This window comes from Moschus berezovskii, chromosome 6 (assembly GCF_049115385.1).
Source record: "Moschus berezovskii isolate FMDL1 chromosome 6, NW_MosBer_1.0, whole genome shotgun sequence".
In the NCBI taxonomy this organism is placed as follows: domain Eukaryota; kingdom Metazoa; phylum Chordata; class Mammalia; order Artiodactyla; family Moschidae; genus Moschus; species Moschus berezovskii.
Window position 1 is genome coordinate 38,168,594 of NC_142465.1, and position 17,663 is coordinate 38,186,256.

At 45.3% G+C, this 17,663-nt stretch overlaps 1 protein-coding gene across 4 annotated transcripts in view; it reads left to right on the forward strand.

Annotated features, from left to right (window-relative positions):
* The first annotated feature begins 207 nt into the window (after positions 1–207).
* The window catches only part of SLC38A1 (solute carrier family 38 member 1), a 74,181-nt gene continuing 56,725 nt past the window's right edge, over positions 208–17,663 (forward strand). For 2 of the 4 annotated variants that reach the window (XR_008681730.2, XM_055394471.2), the window contains exons 1-2: positions 1,043–1,314; positions 14,370–14,485. The gene's annotated coding sequence lies outside the window, so the exon portion shown is untranslated. Of the gene's footprint in view, positions 1,021–1,042; positions 1,315–14,369; positions 14,486–16,862; positions 16,995–17,663 lie in introns of those variants that run through there. The other 2 variants (XM_055394472.2, XM_088836962.1) reach the window with 2 other exon arrangements.

The window sequence follows — 17,663 nt, forward strand, 5'->3', positions numbered from 1 at the left end:
CATCCTGCGCCCTCGCTCCCCGCTGACCCCCGATTTCGAGCGCGCGGCTTCCTGATCCCCGACGCGCCACGCCCGGGGCTCGATCACGTGGGGTCTCCCCCCAGCACAGAGCGCGCCCCAGCTCAGCAAAACCACCCAGTCCCCTCCACACAGCCCCTCAGCTTAGATCTCGGGGTGGGGGCTGGCCGGCACTGCGGGTGCTGGATCCGGAAGAGGGGAGGCGCCTCCCACTGCGGGTGACGGACAAAGGCTTTGCAGAGGAGCCCGCGCTCCCCGCCGACCCCGGCCTCCTCCGCGCCGTCCCTAGGGCGCCTCCACGCCTCTCCCTCGCTGCCAGCGGCCCCCACGCCGCTTGCAGGGCTGTGAGCGGACCAGCCACTCACGCGGCGCCCTTCCCACAATGCAACTCCCCTCGCTCACGCGCCCCGGCCCGGCTGCGGCGCACCCCCAGTGCACCCCCAGCCCCCCATCGCACAGCCCTCCTCGCCTCCTTCCGTGCCCTCCAGGCCACCTCCCCGCTCCATCTCCGAGGGCTCCCAGTCTCCGGCCACCGCTGCAGCCGGGCTCTGGGCTCGCCGCAGGGCACCAGGAGGGCGTGGGGCAGGTGTCCAGGCTGCGCGCACACCCCGCTCCCGGTGCCACCGCCGGCGCTCCCGGCGCACAAGCGCCGCGCAACCCCTCCCTCGCTCCCTCTCTCTTTCCGATGCTCAACCTCCGCCGGCCGCGGTCGCCGCATCCTCGGCGGACGGCGGCAAGGAGGCAGCCAGGGGCGGCCGCCTAGGCAAGAGACACCATGTGACGGGCACCGCTCAGTGACACGCAGCTTCGGTGAAAGAGCGGACGCGCAGGAGGGGAGGCGACGGCGCGCGAGACGCGGACGAATAGCCTGAACAGCTAGACCATCGCGAGCCGTGGATGCGCAAGGGCGACGCGTCCCCCAGTAGGAGAATGACTGTGATTTGATTCGAGACCCTCTGCGGCCGAGCGAGCGGATGTGAGTGCGAGGCTGGCGAGCACCGTGTGAGTAAGGGTTGCTGGTGGGGGGAGCTTCTGATGCAATCGGCCCCGAAAGGAGGAGGAGAGCCAGGAGCGCGCGGGCTGGGGCGGCACGCCGCTCCGCCTGAAGGTCGCCGCCCTTCACCTTCCTCGGAAATCCGCCACGCCACGCCGAGCCTCCCCGCCCAGCCCTGGCTGACGGAGGGCACCTTTCATCCGCCAAGGCAGCCAGACCTTGACACAAAGGACATCGCAAGGCTGGGGGAAAATCCGGGAAGGGCGGATACCACTTTTCCCTTTTTTTTTTCCTTGCCCGAGGTAAGAGGATTTCCCGTTCCCAGGGAGAGCTGAGGGAGCAGCGGTGGGGAGGAAAGGGACGTTTTAGATGTGAGAGGAGGCGGTAACGCAGAAGTCATGCATGCGGGCGTGAAAGGAAGGAGTGCGCGACTGAGCCGGATGCGTTCGGATTTTGCTTTTACCAAGAGAAAAGTCAGATCCACGGTTCTGCTGACTGCCTGCGGCAGTGTAGAGAGGCGCGGAGCCCCTGGTTTCAGCGTTGCGTGGGCTGCGGCTTACTTTTGGGGTCTGTTTTCTTAGTGGCAGATTGTGGTGCCAGATCTGGTTAAATCATTCGCGGGTTAGGGACCACGCGGGTCTAGAGAGCGCGCCGAGGTGAGGGCTCCACTGCATTCCCGAGGAGTGGTTGAGTGCTGGGCGTTTGCGGGGAATTTCCTGTGTCTTAGGAGCCCCAAGGAAGGCATGTGATGACCCCGGCGTTGAGTGTGCGGCCCGCTGGGTCTCGGCGACTGGCCGCGGAGCCCGAGTAAACAGGAACACGCTCGCCGGCCCTTCTCGAGCTCTGCCCGGCTCTCAGTAACGGAGAGGATGCGGGCTGTGAGGTTGGGGGATGGGGGGTGAGGGGGATTATTAAGGGATGCTGGCGGTGACTCACTGCCCTTTCCCGCCCCAAAGAGGTTCTTTCCCAAAGGAAGGAGAGAAAGAGAGAAGTGCCGTTCTGAAAGCTGGGAGCCGCTGGAGCTGGCGAACAAAAGGGCACCGATTGCGCGGGGCCCGGGCGTCGAGGGTCCTCCCCAGCACTTCCACCTCTTCCCCCCAGCCCCGAATCACCCTCGGGTCCCTAAATGTTACCACAATAGGCCTTTAACCTCGCCGAGAGGGTGTCCGGAGGAAAGGGCTCCTTCGCCCCGGAGCACGCCCCCACCACCGTCATTCCTCTCCCGGAGCTTCAGGGTCCTCAGCACCCACTGGTACCCCCAGGCTACAGGGCTGCCTGGGCGCCGCTTCCCGGTGGAAGTGCCCAGCCCTGGGTTTGGGCTCAACTGTAGTTAGAAGGTACAAGTACATATGGCGGCAAAAAAATTTCGTGGTTACCGCGTCTCGGCGTTTCGCCGGTGCCTTCCCCAGGCTGTCTTCAGCTTGGGAAGTTGGTGCTACAATTGTAAGTCCTTTGTGTCTGACCCGGTTTTTATTGCTCTGGTTCTCCGGTGAAAACCAAATTGCCACCAGGATCACATACTTTCGCAGACGAATCCCTGGTGATGTATTTCATGAGCTGAAAAAGACCCGAGCGCCGGGAAACCGTATTTATTTGCATTTGGTAAAGGATCTGACATCTCTGCAGTGGGTTTAAGACTTTAATATAAGGGGAAGGAGAGAATAAATTCATCGTTGGCAGACTCCAGGGCCCAACAAGACTGTAATTTGTCACCTTGATAGAAGAAACTGCGGCAACTCGTGCTTTTTCTGACGTCAGAACGACGACGGAAATAAAACCTGAGCTAGGTGTCTGGCTGGCCTCATTGTTAAGCGAATCTCTCACCGGCTGGGTATTCCTGAAATCTATCAACCAAGTCAGGGCTTTGATCATAGTAGGCCCCCTGGATTTCAGTTTGGGCCCCAACCTCAAATTGGCTTTACTCCTCAGAGTTATTCAGTTCTTAGTAGTTCCTTAGACATCAGGAAACTCACCTGGTTTGGCTTAAGGTCTTAACCTTGATGAGGTGAATTCACTTTTTTTCCCCTAAACATATTCAGTGAGTGTTTCCTACTTAGAGTTTATGTGGCAGTTAGCAACTACAAGATAAAGTTCCTGTTTCTGTGAGATGTCCCTTCTCCTGGGGGGAAACAGACAATAAATACACCTATAAATGAATGTTGGAGATTTGTTCTTGCAGTGAGCAAATAAAACCAGATCAATCTTGTGAGGAAGGCTGATGCCTGAGATAGATGACCCTCTAGGTGGGTCTTTGTAAGAGGGTACATTTGTTCTGAGAATAAGAAACCAGGCACCTGATTATTGCAAGACTGTCTTTTTCTCTCTCTGGGTGATGCATGAGGGCAAAGTTAGTCTTACTTACCATTGTTTCCCTAATGCCCAGCACAGAATAACTGCTTAATAAATACCTGTTGGATTGAGATCTTAGTCAAAACATCTTGTTCACCACTTAATGCTACTGTTGACCATCCCTTTCTTTCTAGGTCTCATTATGTGTTCCTCTGCTAAGTTGAAGCATCGGAGTCTCTGCTCTGGTTCTCCTTCTCTCTTGCCTTCTCTCCATTTCTGAGCAGTTACCAGGAACCTGCAAATGACACATAAACCTGTCTTTTCATCTCCATTCCCACTGCCCAGGTTCAGGTCTCTATCACTTGATTTAGACAGGGGCAATTTAAGGAGTTTATTAGGATTCAAAAATGATGAAACCGACATGGAGGTGCCCTGAAGAAACCAGCACTCAGGGGAGCAGATGCAAGCACGGTGAAGGGTAAAGAGTGAAGTAGCCAGCAAAGGAGGCATAATGGGCTTCTGGCTGGCCTCTTTGGCATCAAGCTCTGCTCCCCTAATTCGGTCTCAACACTTCCATGGGATCTGTATCTTTTAAACTAATTTTTAACTAATTTTTCTTTTGAAAACCTTCAGTGGTTTTCAAAAACCACTGGTTTTCAAAATCAGTTGCCTACAGTTAAAGTCTAAATTCCTTAGTCAGGCACCTGGGACCTTCCCCAATCTGTTCGTCACCTCTTTCCATCACTGTCTCCCAGTTCACCCTGTGTCCTCCCTGTCAGTTTCTGCCTCAACACCGATGCTGATTCCAAACTGGAATGCCTGCTGAAATGCTATATATTTGTAAAAGGCTTAGCCCAAACGCCACTTTCTTCCTCTTCAAATAAGTGCTCACTGATCACCTCCTAGCCTTTTCATATTTATCTTTCACATTTTGCACCATCAGTCCAGGTGATGGAAGGTGAAGTAAGGACAGATACTTGGAGTCAAATGTAAATGCCCAGTCTCAACTTACCAGCCTAGACACCTTGGGCAAGTTGTTCAGCATCTCTGAGCCTCAGTCCCACCCCCCATTTGTTCAACGGTGGTGATGATAGTGGTACTTATTGAGTTATCCTAAAGGGTTAGTGAGGATAATAGATGTGAAGAGCTTGGCTCACCGTTAGTGCTCCACAGGTATCTATCAGAGGAGGTGGGGGAAGTTGATCAGGAAAATTCCCCTTACCTCTAATGTTCAATGAATATTTAATCATTTAGAAGTATTTTTCTGAAAACGTCTTAATGGAAACGACCTGAAACTTTTCAGTCCCTGGGCGAATGTGCATCTATGAAAGGTAGTATGGAGGTGGGAGAAGCAAGTGCATAGAGGAAAGCGAACTCCAAATAGCACCATAGACTTTAGAGAAGGACGCCTTGGAACACTGGCCCTAAATTGAGTCTTTTTGAAAAACTTATATCTGGAAGTTGATTGCATTTTAGTCGTTGGTTTTCAGCTCACCACCTGTGTGTTAGGGTCACTTACTGAGCATAAAGGAATCCAGTGATAGGAAAGCACCATGGTTTGGGTAAACTTTGCCAGCACCCAGGTTGCTGTCAAGGAACTCTGCCTCAGGTAATGCTGTAGTGTATCTTTGCCTGTAACTAACTGAGTCCCCTTGGGTAACTCACTTAACATATTTAATGCCTCCTTTTCTCATCTGTACAATGCTAATGACAGTGTCTATGAGTTGTGAAGGTACAATGAGAACAGATCTGAGAATATCCTTGAACAAGTTCAAACTCTCCTAATCTGCAGGTTTAGGAGATAGGTCAAGATGAATGATTCTCAAAGCAGGCTTCACACCAGATTCACCTAAATTCTTTTAAAAGCTACCAATGTCCAGACTCCATTTCCAGAGATTCGGATTTAGTTGGCCTGGCATAGAGCTCAGACAGGGGAATTTTTTAAAAACAATACTGGGGTAATTTTTATAAGTGATTTAGATTTAAAAACAAAACAAAACCAGAAATTAAATGACGACTTCCATATATCATTTGTTTGATAAACCTCTCGGTAATATGAAGTTATGAGCTTGATTGGCTTTTTCCCCGACTTCACGAAACCAACTGGTTGTTGACATCATGGAGTCACAGCCTCGGGTTACAATTTATAACTTGAGTTTTCCCAGGTGGAGAAGCCCGTCAGTGATGCAGCCAGGGCCACATAAAGATTTAATGTGTGGATCTCAGTTTCCATCTCTTAGGAGTGACGGAAGACAAGATGGAAAAGAAGGGAATAATGGAAAGGAAAAGGAAAGGGAGAGTTTATGGCCCGAGGTTTGGGAGGAGGGGGCTTTGAGTTGGGAGAATGGCAGGACAGAACACAGAGGAAAAGTTGGGCTTGATTTATTGAACTGGTTTTGTTATGTTGGTGACTATAGAACCAAATGAAACCTGTGGGTGTATTTTGTAGGACTTGTTCTCTTAAAATTGTTTGGAATTAGCTGTCAACATTTAAGTATCTGAATTTCACTTAAAACTTGATTTCTGGCATTTCTTGAAAAGAAATAAAAAGATCTGTCTTATTTTTACTGAAATAGATGAGACACATGTTCTCCAGTTTCTTGTACCCAATCTGCTTTGCTCGTTTGTCTTACCTACTTGGGTTCCAGCTACATTTGTTTTTAGCTTTTACTATAATCTGCAGATCTTAATATTGGCAACACATTAGAATCTTCTCAAAGCATCTAAAATATCCATGCTTAGATTCCATTCTAGATGAACTGAATCAGAAACTGGTGTGTGTTAGGGGACATGTTATCACTGTTATTTTTCCAAAGCTCCCAAGGTGATTTCTATGTGTACTTAGAATTGAGGACTACTAGTCTGAGTCACCTATTCAAAAAACTTGTCTACAAGCCCATCTTATCTCTGAAAGTGATCCATTAAGAAACAGTATATAGAATCATAAATTCAGAGGATTTTAGAACCAGGAGAGATCTTTGAGAGTGCATCTGTTAATTCAAACTTCAGATTCTGCCTGAGAAAAGGTCCAAAAAGAAAAAAAGCTTGTTCAAAGACTGTTACATCATTTAGTATGAATTATGGTGTTTTATTATATTTTCTCTTTTCAAATAAAGGTATATTTTTAAAAGTTTATAAGTGATCCTCTTTACATGCACCACTATGTGGTGCTTTCAATTTGTCATGATTTCTATTTTTCCTGGAGTATTTTGTTTGGTGTTAGCTAGAACTTAAAAATGGAGAAGGAAATGCAACCCACTCCAGTATTCTTGCCTGGAGAATCCCAGGGACAGAGGAGCCTAGTGGGCTGCCATCTATAGGGTCACACAGAGTCAGACACAACTGAAGTGACTTAGCAGTAGCAGCAGAACTTAAAAAAAATAATAAGTTGCCATTCATTGTTTTTAGTACAGTAGTAATTCTTGATCAGAGGTATTGCTAGAGCAAAAAGTCCATGTGCAGAGAAAGACTTTCTCAAAGGTTATGGAAATATATTTTGGGCTGTTTTTGAACTCTGAACATAATTATTTAAATCTATTAATTTTCAGTTGATGAGAAAGATTTTTACTTTTGTGTATTCACACTGCTCAAAGACACCCACTGTTTTAATTAAAGTTAAATTTTTAAATGTAATATACAATACAGCCTGTCCTCCTGTATCCAGAGGTGCAGGTTAACTTCATTAACTTCTAAAGTTTATTAGTATTTTCTCTCTTTGAGAAATCAGAATAATTCCAAAACATCTGAATGGGAAGGCTAACTCCTAGACATCTTAGGCTGGGCATGTTGATAAGAGACATTGGAAAAATCCATCTAGATGAGTCAAAGATTTTAATGTAAAAAATAAAATTGTGAAAGTTATAGAAGAAAACACTGGGGGGATAGGCAGTGAGGGCTCTGGAGTAGGAAATGGCAACTCACTCCAGTATTCTTGCCTGGAAAATTCCATGGACAGAGGAGCCTGGCGGGCTGCAGTCCATGGAGTCGCAGAGTTTGACACGATTGAGCACACAGCACAGCCGTGAAGGAGGCTCTTTTCACTGTAGACGTTTTTGCACTTCATGAATGGTGTACTGTGTACGTGTATTACCTAGTCAAATATTTTCTAATAAAGCGAAATTGTTAAATATAAAAATAAAACATCATCTAGGAACCTGAACAGAGTTCTTGTGGAGCAGGTGTTGGGATACTGTAAACAAGACAGGACCGAGGGTCCATAATTACAAGGAAGTGAGCTGTTCCTCTCTGCCCCACGCAGGCGTGGTCAGCCCTTACTCCCCTGCGAGCTTCCTGTAACACAGGGCTTCTCATCCACAGTGCTCCTGGCCTTTGGGGCCAGATAAATCTTTGATGTGCATAGCTGTCCTGTGCATTGTAAGAAGTTTAGGAGCACCTCTGATCTCTCTCCGCTAGAAGCCTGCAATACCCTCTCACTTGGGACAGCCAAAAATGTCTCCAGGCATGGCCAATGTCCATTGAGGGCGGGGGCCAAAATGGTCCCTAGTTGAGAACCACTACTTTAATATAACCCTTTCTGTGGACTTGTAGAAATCATACCAAGAATTCTTAAAACATTCCAGCCATAGTGACTGGGTTGTTAATGATAGATACCTTTCATTAATACAGTACTTTACAGTTTTAAATATATTATCACATACTTTGTACATGTTCAGATCAAGTGTAAAATGAAGTGGCAGAGTTAATGAAAACTATGTGGAGCAGCTGTACATGTTGCTTCTTTTAACTTCTCATCTTTGTTTTGTTTTCCTGAGAAATTGTGTTTGTGAGGATTGTGCTATATTGTCTGCAGGCAGATGATCATTTTAGTCATCATTATTGTTAATGTTTTTACTATCACTGTGTATTAGGGAGCTAAGAGGTCTGTGCTCCCTGTCCTCGAGAAGTTGAGAATGTAACTAGGAAAGAGGATAACTCCATAAGGAGATCATGAAAACATATAAGACCCCTTCCTATAATCCAATGAGTATACAAAAGGGCTATGAGAAGTCATCACAGGTAAATAATCACAAGTTGGTCATTGGAGGAAGACCTTACAGAGAAGTTTGGCTTGAAATAATCGTTTTAAAAAAAAAACCACACAAGCCAGCAAGCTGGGCTTTTTGAAAGAAATGTACTTCAGTGGGCACAGGCTGAATGGGAAAGGAAGTGGCTGAGAAGTATGTTCAGGGCCAAGGTCGGGGGCAGTGGGAGGAAAGCCAAAAACTGCAAAGCAGATCCACTGCAGGAGTGAAAGGTTCAGAAGGAACATCCTGGGAGAGAAATTTAGAGAGTTAAGAGGGGACTTCCCTGATGATCCAGTGGCTAAGACTCCACGCTCCCAAGGAGGCCTGAATTCCAAACCTGGTCAGGGAACTAGATCCCACGTGCCGCAACTAAGACCCAGCACAGCCAAATAAATAAATAAATATTAAGGGGAAAAAGAAGAGTTAAGGGCAATCTTGGCTTTGAATTTGCTGTTCCAGGGATTCGACTAGTAGAAACACTTAAGATTGGCAAGGGGAAAAGAGGAATATGCAAGACATGGATTTTCAGGAAGAATCTGCGTCTGTAAATGGAGTGGGTTGGGCTCAGTAGGCAGTTGGGGGCGGGGGGAGTGACCAGCCAGGCTACAGTTGTGGAGCCAGAAGAAACAAGAGGAAGGAAGGGTGGTATGAAATGTTGATAGGACTCAGAGACTGATTAGATACCCAGGTTCCAAGTCTGAGTGATGAGGGGAACCAACATTATCGTGAACAGAAATAGAAAAGCTGATGTGTGAGGTCAGATGGTATGTTCAGTGGGGCACATGGAGTTGGAGGTCACGACAAACATTCTTGTGAAGAGGTCTCCCAGGCAACTGGGGTCTGAAAAGAATTTGTGAAAATTTTTCTGGGCAGGAGGAGGGAACCTGAGAAATTGTCTCTTCCCTCCAGCTGTCTCAGTTTACAGATGAAGAAATATATAGCATGTTAAGTGATGTGATCATCAGCAAGTAGGAAGTATGACAGAGATCCTATCTCCTAATTTCTAGAGGAATTCTAGTTTTGTAAAACGAAAAGGCCTGGGGAAAAGAGATCTGAAAGACGCCCTTGTGGGATGAAGACTGACACTTCAGGCTTGAAACTTACAAAGGAAAAGTTTGGAGTGTGTGGAGGGAAGGGGGATAAGGGTAGGGCCGCCCCCACACAGAGCACAGAGGATGGGAGTAGGACAGGAGCTGGCAGTGGAGACTGGAAACAGTTCCTCTGAGAATGTGATGCTTGCAGATGCAGTGAGAAGCAAGGTGCTGGTGCTAGGGGTCAGGAAGTGTCCCTCCTGCACAGGGAGGTGAAAGGTTGCGAACTGAGAAAAGGCCACTTGCCTCGGTTAGAAAGAGGTAGCAATAGTAGCAGTGACAGTCGCCCTCGCTTACTAGAGCCCGGGCAGGCACGGACCCAGTTGTGGAAACTTTATAGCGACTCTGTGAGGAAGATACTGCTTTATCTCCATCTTACAGATGAGAAAACTGAAGCAAAGAGGTATTAACCTACTTGCCTAGAGTCAGCACAGCTCCTGAGGGTGGAGCCAGGATTTGCCAGTGGAACCAGGGTTCAAGGGAGTGATGAGAACAGGGGTAAGTTGTTTAGATTGTTCGCAGTAGAGACAGGAGCAGGCTGATTGTTCAAAGGCGCTTTCCAAATATGGAACTGAGCGTGATTGACAGAAGTTGGGGCAGCCAGCAAGGGAGAGTGGGAGGCCAGGTCCTAGCAGAGCTGAGACCAGGAGCACTGGCTAAGTCATGAGTTTTGAGTAAGAAGAGAGTAAACGCCTTCTCTTCTGAGACTGCTTACTGGATCCCAGCCTTTCACTACCGAAGGTCATTCCCCACCTCCCAAAGATCCTGGGTTTTCAAAGTTTGTATCCACTCTAAGTTTTTGTTTTAGTTGAAGTATAATTTATATGCAGTGCAACAGCTGGATCTTAAGCTTACTGTTTAGAGAGTTTTGACTATAACTTGAATTATATTAATTCACTTCTCACTTTTGTTACTCTAAGATATATATAACATTGCCAGTCAGAATCTAGGATTATCACACCAAGTTAAGGCAATCTTGCCAAAAGGAAGGACTCATGACATTTTAATTAACCTGTTTAGCCTGTTTTAGGCCTTTTGAAATATAGTGAAGCAGCTCATAGATCATATTATTACCATCTGAGAGTCCGGTGAGCCAGGGACCCCCAGTGTGTAAATAGACTCAGTTGGTTGTGGGAAGAGATGCCGTGGGAAGAGTTGTTAGGAAGACAGAACCATAACTGGCCTTCTACCTAACACATTCTCAAAACCACTGACCTAGCTGTCATAATTCATTCCCAGGGGTTGAACTAGGAGAGGTGTAATCTTATTCTTCTTAATCACCAATAGTCATTCATAGCAGTTTTGAAGTTAAGTGTACCTGACTGGATATTTGGCTTCCCAGGTGGTGCTAGTGGTAAAGAACCTGCCTGCCAATGCAGGAGATGTAAGACTCAGGTTTGATCCCTGAGTCAGGGAAGATCCCCTGGAGGAAGGCATGGCAACCCACTTGAGTATTCTTGCCTGGAGAATCCCATGAACAAAGGAGTCATGAGCCTTCGGACATGACTGAAGTGACTTAGCACACATGCATGACTGGCTGTTTAGTGTCATTTAGGGATTCTTGTTATGTTTTAGATGTGATTGTGATATGGTGGTATTGTTTCAAAAATGGATCCGACTTTTTAGAAATATGTATTGAAGTATTTACAGATGATATCTGGGATGTTTTGTAAAATAATTCTAGGTGATGCTGGGAGTAAAACTTCAACAAGACTGGCCTGAATGATCATTATTGAAGTTGGTACATGGGGGTTCATTATTATGTTATGTTCACGTTTATATGTCTTTAAAAGTTCTCATAATAAAAATTTCAGAGATTGAAAAAAATAAAATTAAGAATATCAGTAAGGGTTTAACTGACTGATATATAAACAGAGATCTCTTGTATGTTAAGCAAAAGGGATCGAATACAGGGAGTTAAAACCTGTAAAAATTGCTAGAAAAGATGGCAGACCAGGCTTTGGGCTCAGTCTCCAGGAATAAACACAGAGTATCACCACTCAGCTCGCCTAAAGGTCTTCTCTTATGCCTCCATCAGGAAGCCAGCTTCTCACTGTTTGAACTGCATCCTCCAAGAACACATCACTGAGGCCAAATCTGATGGTCAGGAATTCACCACCACAGTTGTTGGCTGCAGAGGTGTCTACAGCACCTGCTAAAACTGTACCAGCAAATGGGTGCCTGGTCCCCACCACTTTGCTTTCTATTGCATGAGTGCTAGTTGTGTCCAATTCTTTGTGACCCTATAGGCTGTAGTCTGCCAGGTGCCTCTGTCCATGGCATTTCCCAAGCAAGAATACTGGAGTGGGTTGCCACTTCCTACTCTGGGGAATCTTCCTGACCTAGGGATTGAGCCTGGATCTCCCACATTTATAGGCAAAATCTTTATTGTTTAAGCCACCTGGAAATCCCACCTTGCTAATCAATAGATTGGGGGATTAGTTCAGATCAGTTCAGTTGCTCAGTAGTGTCCGACTTTTTGCGACCCCATGGACTGCAGCACGCCAGGCTTTCCTGTCCATCACCAACTCCCAGAGTTTATTCAAGCTCATGTTTATTGAGTCAGTGATGCCATCCAGTCATCTCATCCTCTGTCGTCCCCTTCTCCTCCTGGCTTCAATCTTTCCCAACATCAGGGTCTTTTCAAATGAGTCAGTTCTTTGTATCAGGTGGCCAAAGTATTGAAGTTTCAGCTTCAACATCGGTCCTTCCAATGAACACCCAGGACTGATCTCCTTTAGGATGGACTGGTTGGATCTCCTTGCAGTCCAAGGGACTCTCAAGAGTCTTCTCCAACACCTCAGTTCAAAAGCATCGATACTTGGGTCCTCAGCTTTCTTTATGGTCCAACTCTCATATCCTTACATGACCACTGGAAAAACCATAGCCTTGCCTACATGGACCTTTGTTGGCAAAGTAATGTCTCTGCTTTTTAATGTGCTGTCTAGGTTGGCCATAACTTTCTTCCCAATTTGGGGGATTAATAAACAAAAATACAATTTAAGTTGCTAAGACACTTTGTGACGGATTGGCCCGGTCAGTATTTGTTCCCACTTTCTAGTCCAGTTCTGCAGAGGATGAAAAATTGAAAACTACATTTCCCACATTCATTTGCAGTTACGCTTCTAGAGAGGATTTAGATTCCACCAATTTTGCTTTCTGTTAGTTTGGAAGGACTGATGCTAAAGCTGACACTCCAATACTTTGGCCACCTCATGCGACGAGTTGACTCACTGGAAAAGACTCTGATTCTGGGAGGGATTGAGGGCCGGAGGAGAAGGGGATGACAGAGAATGAGATAGCTGGATGGCATCACCGACTCGATGGACATGAGTTTGAGTGAACTCCGGGAGTTGGTGATGGACAGGGAGGCCTGGTGTGCTATGATTCATGGGGTCGCAAAGAGTTGAACACGATTGAGGGACTGAACTGAACTGAACTGAAATGTAGTTTTGCTTAATTATCCCCCAAAGTAATTTTGGACAATGTTTATAGTATATTTTTTGGTTTGGTTTCCTCTCTGCAATTTTTAACCAGCTTTTACCAAACTAGTATAACCTCTTCCTACTCAAGAATGTGTTCTTTGATCTCTCTGCTGCAGCTAGATTCATCTGAATAGGTGTTCTGTGCACTCTTGGCCACCATGTCTTTGCCTGTGCTGTTTCTAGTGCAAGGAGTGCCTTCCCTGCTCCAGTCTAAATCCTACTTTTAGGCATAGTTCATATCCTGACTCTTTGTAAAATCTTACCTGATTTCTCCAGACTCCAGCTTCCTTCCTTCCCCCTTCCTTCCTTTCTTCTTTCCTTCCCTTGTGAACATATGTATTTCTCTGAAATCTTTCTGGACTTATTCTTTGTTTTACTGCACAGTTTGGTCTCTATCATGCAAGTATTTTATTATTGTTACTTTATACGAAAAGGTCTTGCTTGTTTCAATAGGCTCTATGTGCTTAGTCCTCAGTCATGTCCAACTTTTTGCGACCCCATGGACTGCAGCCTGCCAGGCTCCTCTGTCCATGGGCATTCCCCAGGCAAGAATCCTGGAGTGGGTTGCCGTGCCCTTCTCCAGGGAATCTTCCTAATCCAGGGATCGAACCCAGGTCTCCCACATTGCAGGTGTATTCTTTACCAGCTGAGCCACCAGGGAAGCCCAAGAATACTGGAGTGGGTAGCCTATCCCTTTTCTAGGGGATCTTCCTGACCCAGGAATCGAAGCAAGATTTCCTGCATTGCAGGCAGATTCTTTACCAGCTAAGCTACCAAGGAAACCTGTAAGCAATGTTAAATTCTCTGTATATCCTCTTCTTTGATATGTATCACCACGAAGAGTAGAGAAGTTTATGTTTTTTACATGGGTACTATTAGTAAAATGTACCAATAAGCATACCAAGATAATACTGCTTCTTAAGACTATCTCTGAATTTTGTAGTGAAGGATCAGAAATGTTCTGTGCTTAGTAAACTGTCATTTGTAACCTGTTATAGATGCTGGGGGATAGTCATTGTAGTTGGGTTAGCATCAAGATCTTCATGTGATGATCTCATTCAATCTTATAATTAACTGTACAGTCTGACAATTACTTCTGTCCTTCAGTGAAACTGTAATTCTTTTGTTTCTTAAACTTGACCTGCACTTCCTGTTTCCTTGTCATTGTCCCTGTTCCCCTTCATTGAGAAGTCTCAGCTTCGGGCCTGTCTCCACCTCTTGTCTCCTGTCCACCAGGCATTGCGACTGGCCAGCAGTAGCAGGCTGGATGTCACTCTATGGCACAGTCAAGCAGTGAAGGAGCATTTTCAGTAATGATGTAGAACTGTGTTACGGGCATAACTCGGGATGGGAAACTATATCTTGTTAAGTGAAAAAATACGTCTTAAAAACTCTTTGGTATGATTTCCATTTTTGTAAATGTATACATATTTTTTAAAAATCTGTACTCATTCCTTTCATTTAACAGATACTTATAAGTGTCTCCTGTGTGCCAGGCACTATATCTATGTGCATAGAAAAACCCCTGAAGCTGATACTTCAATATATATATACAGTGATCATCTCTGCTTGCTGAGATAACAGGTGATTTTTTTCTTTTTATTTGTTTTTTCCTTCATTTGCAAGCTTGTATTTTCTAATTTTCCTATACTTATGTTATTTATTAATATGGAACTAACATTTTTTAAAAACATGTCTTCTTCAAATGTGTACTATGTAGTATTACATGAAAAACAATAGACTAAAAACTCTAAAATACCAAAGTTAATAAAAGAGAGCTAAAAAGGAAGAAAGAAAGGAAAAGAAAAAGGAGAAAAGAAGGGAGGAAGAAGCACGTTAAACCTTAACAGTGGCCCATTTTGGGTGTTGGGTTTCTTGTACAATGTTTGTTCTAAAGATTCTGCAATGGGTATATATTAGCTTTAGAACGAGAACCTTTTTTTTTTCCTTTTTCAAGAGCCGGTTCAAATGTGACTTTTCTGTGAAACTGCCTCAGATCCCTGAATTTGACCTTTTCAGGCTTTTAAAATCCTTTCATCACCTAGCACTCAATAAATATACGATAAATTGAATGGGTAGTGTTTTCTAAGTGTGGCCTTAACTTTTTTAGTGACAAATGTCCCTAATTTTGTTACTTTTCCGCATTTTTCCAGTTTTTGTCTTCAAGAATAAGCTAGATTTCAGATAGGCTATTTCACAACAATAAAAATTTATTCTAAAAAAAAAAGGAGATTACAACATAGACAAAACAGAGACTGACAAAAAACCACGTGTGGACAGAGCGAGAAGACATCTATCTGTAAGGCAAGGAGAGAGGCCTCAGAAGAGACAAAACTTGGCAGCACCTGATTTTGGACTTCTGGAACTGTGAAAAAATAAATTTCTCTTTAAGACAAAAATAAACGTATCCTATGTGATTAACTTAGTACTGGCATTTGCCTAATACTGACATAATTTTAATGGCCAGAACTTCATCTATTCTTTTCCTCTTTTGTCCATTGCACGCGTGTGTGTGTACATAGTATATATTTGTATACACACATGTATATTAATATAAAAGTTTGAATACAAACAGTAGACCCAAATCTGTTGTTAGTCACCTTTTCCTCTCCTTAGAAATTTTTTGTCTACTACCCTGTTTCCTACAAGTTTATGGAGAGAAAAGGACTCCTTAGCCCAGATTGGAAATGCCATCCACTGAGTGAACTTTCTAGAAGCCCTGCAGGATCACTTCAATAGCCTCTGAGGGAGTCATTAAGGTGAGAGCCAGGTGGCAAGACTCCTAGGAATGTCACAGTCCGGTCCACTTGTGTGGCTTTCTTTAGAGGGGGCTGAAAGGTGACTGGGGCTTTAGCCTTTTTAATGCACTTCAACTTTTGCAAAGAAAAGACAGGTTGTAGACATTGCTGCTGTGTGAAGGCACAAAAAGCAATTAGTCATGGCCCAAGCTCCAGCACTGCCACCCTGGCTGGAAGAATCCGAGCTGCCAGGTTGGCTTTAGATCAGGAGTTCAAGGGGCTTTGGTCTCTTGTCCCTGCTTCCTGGTTTCCAGAAGAGGCCCTGCTCTGCAGAAAGGGTGAGCCTTCTGGAACCTGAGGTATTAGACAGTATTTATCTTGTGGAAGCTTTAAAAGATCCTGGAACCAGGGAAGTCTCGTTCTAAATGTGTGAATGAAAAGGAGTAACGTGTGACCTAGCTGTTGGGAAGAGAAGAAAGAAATTCTTGAAGAATTATCATTCCCAGGGTACTTTCTGAGGGTCCAGAAAATATTATCAGTTAGCAAAATACTTCCTGGGTATTGTAGGATGCTTACATGAGCACACTGAAGTTTTCACTCTTAACTAGGTTACAGACAAAATATCAAAACATCATCCAAGGGGGTTTACCATTGGAGGTGAAAAAAAATTCTCATGACATTCTGCTTCATCCCTTGGTCCCCATCACCTCACTGAGATTATCCAAGTGAGGCTCCCATACCTTTACAGGCCTGACTTTGGAAGTTGCATTTCCCTCTTGAAAGGATTCCTGGACCCAGTACCAATATGTGCATGTGCGTGGGTGTGTGTGTGTGTGTAGGCTTCCCCATACCGATAATTGTCGACCCAATTCTGACATTATCTACCAGTAGATAGAATGAGATTCTACAGGTCAGGGTCTCCATCCCATGAGACTGCCCTCTACTTCAGACGCCATCACAAGACTGAGTTATTACCTATGCTCCTGACTGACTGGCCATAAATCAGAGGTTTTCATGACTTCCTCATTGGGTTCCATTAATCTTCCAGAACAGCTCACAGAACTCAGGAAAACCTGTTTACTCACTTGGTTACCCATTTATTACAAAGGATATCAAAAGATACAAGTGATGTGAAAGTGAAAGTCACTCAGTGGTGTCTGACTCTTTGGGACCCATGGACTGTATACTGGAGTGAGTAGCCAGAATACTGGAGTGAGTAGCCTTTCCCTTCTCCAGGCGATCTTCTCAACCCAGGGATCGAACCCAGGTCCCCCACATTGCAGGCAGATTCTTTACCAGCTGAGCCACCAGGGAAGCCCGAAAGGATACATACAGACCAACAGCCAAATGTAGAGGTACAGTGGTGAGGTCCTCAACAAAAGAGCTTCTGTCCTTGTGGAATGTGGGGTCCAGGATTTGGGGGAGTTCTGGGTCCCTAGTATGGATACTCTTTGAACCTCCTTTATTAATTTTTTTTCATGGCTTCATTACATAGGCATCATTGATGAACTCACTGACCGTGAGTGATTGATTCAAGTTCTCCCCTCTCCCCGGAAACCATGGATGGGACTGAAAATTCCAGTCCTCTAATCAAATGTTTGACTCCACTGGCAACCAGCCCCAATCCTTAGGTGCTTCCCCAGACTTGTCTCATTATCATAAGAAAAGACATTTAATCACTCTTACTGAACTGACAGGGGGGCCTGGAGTGCTGTGATTCATGGGGTCGCGGAGAGTCGGACACGACTGAACTGAACTGAACAGTGTGTGTAAGTCGCTCAGTCACGGCCAACTCTGCAACCTCATGGGGTGTAGCCCGCCAGGCTCCTCTGTCCATGGAATTCTCCAGGTAAGAATACTGGAGTGGGTTGCCATTCACTTTTCCAGGAGATCTTCCCGACCCAGGGATCGAACCTGGGTCTCCCTCATTACAGGCAGATTCTTAACTATCTGAGCTCTAAGGGTTTGGTGAGCTGTGAGCCAGAAGTAAGAACGAAGACCAAATATGTATTCTTTATAACAAA